This window comes from Oratosquilla oratoria, chromosome 20 (assembly GCF_046742065.1).
Source record: "Oratosquilla oratoria isolate Oo_2021 chromosome 20, ASM4674206v1, whole genome shotgun sequence".
In the NCBI taxonomy this organism is placed as follows: Eukaryota; Metazoa; Arthropoda; class Malacostraca; order Stomatopoda; family Squillidae; genus Oratosquilla; species Oratosquilla oratoria.
The window spans coordinates 50,644,378-50,646,326 of NC_134796.1; positions in this window are offsets into that span (position 1 = coordinate 50,644,378).

A 1,949-nucleotide genomic window follows, 5' to 3' on the forward strand; every position below is an offset into this window, starting at 1 on the left:
GAGGAGAGAGAGGAAGGGGAGGAGGAAGAGAAGGAGGAGGCGGCTAAGGGGGCTGGGGTAGGTTGGGAGGCTATGAGGCTAGGGGGACTGGGGCCTGGAGTTGGGGGCTGTGGGGGCTGGGAGGCTGGAGTTGGGGCCTGTGGGGCTGGGAGGGTGGAGTTGGGGGCTGTGGGGCTGGGAGGCTGGAGTTGGGGGCTGGGAGGCTGGAGTTGGGGGCTGGGAGGCTGGAGTTTGGGGCTGTGGGGCTGGGAGACTGTTGGGGGCTGTGGGGCTGGGAGGCTGGAGTTGGGGAGCTAAGGGGGCTAGGGTGTCTTGAGCTGGGGGGCTGGGGGCTGAGGTGGCTGGAGACTGGGGGGCTGTGGGAACTAAGGGGTGTTCCAGATGAAAGGTGGGGGACTGGAGAAAATAAAAATAAATAAATAAACAATTTATTGATGCGTGGAATAGCGTGTCCAGAGACAAGAGTCGAGAAGACCGAAGGAAGAAGAGGCTGAAGAAGGAAACAGACAAGAACTGGTTTACCAGTAGAGTGGTTAACGAACTAAATAGATTAAGTAACCACGTACCGACTACTAAAACAATTGCCCGTTTTGATGGGGATGACAGGTGGTAAGAAACATGAGACTACCTTGTGTAGGCCTTATGGTCTCCTGCAGTCTCCTCCTTTCTTATATTCTTAAGGTATGAAGGTGGGAAAGGAAGAGATGAAGAAATTAGAAGACTGGGGATGGTACTAGGAGAATAAGAGAGGAATGGATTATAGGATGAATGATAACAAAAGGATGCTGAGAGGAGATGAATGATGATGAAAAGAACAGACGCTGAAAAGATGAAAGATGAAGAATAATAATGAAATAAAAAAAAACGTGAAGGAAGGAATAAAATCTAAGAAAAAAAGAATGACATTGGAAGGAAAACAGGTGCAGAACGATGAAAGATAGATAAAGGTAGAGAAAGAGGTAGAGAAACAGAAAGAGGGAGAAAAACGACGGAGAGAGAGAGAGAGAGAGGGAGGAGAGGAGAGAGAGAGAGAGATACGGAGGGAGGGAGGGAGAGAGAGAGAGAGAGATACGGAGGGAGGGAGGGAGAAAGAGAGAGATGGAGATAGAAAAAGAGAAAGAAAAAGAGAGAGAGAGAGATACGGAGGGAGGGAGGGAGAGAGAGAGAGATGGAGATAGAAAAAGAGAAAGAAAAAGAAATAGAAAAAGAGCTAGGGAGAGAAAGGGAAAGAGAGAAAGGGAGACGGAAAGATAGATAGATACGGAGGGAGGATGAGATAGAGATACGGAGGAAGGGAGGTAGGGGAGAGAGAGATGGAGAAAGAGAAAGAAAGAATAAGAGAGAGAGAGGAAGATAAGATAAAAGTAGAGAGAAAGAGAAAGAGAAAAAAGAAAATAAGAGAAAGAAATGGAGGGAGAGAAAGATAAAAGATATGAGGGGTGAGAGGGAGAACGGAGAGAGAATGAGATAAGGAGAGAAAGGGAGAAAGAAAGAAAGAGAATGAGAAAGAGAAAGAAAAAGAGAAGAGAAAAAGAGAGAAAGAGAATGAGAGACAATGAGAGGAAGAGAGAAAGAATGAAAGAAAAAGAAAGAATGAGATAAAGAGAGAATGAGAGAGAATGAAATAATGAGAAAGAGAGAATGAGAAAGAGAGAATGAGAAAGAGAATGAACGAGAAAGAAAGAATGAGAGAGAATGAAAGAATGAGAACGAGAGAATGAGAAAGAGAAAGAATGAGAAAGAATGATAGAAAAAGAGAGAATGAGAGAGAATGAATGAATACGAAAGAATGAGAAAGAGAACGAGAGAGAATTGACGTGGAAGAAGGAAAGAAATTAAAAAAAAAAAGGAAAAAATATCAGAAATGGTTTAGGAAAGAAGAAAGAACCTCCCGTGAAAACTCGGGAAACTTTCGGAAATTTTTCAAAATTTCATAAAGAAAAATGAAG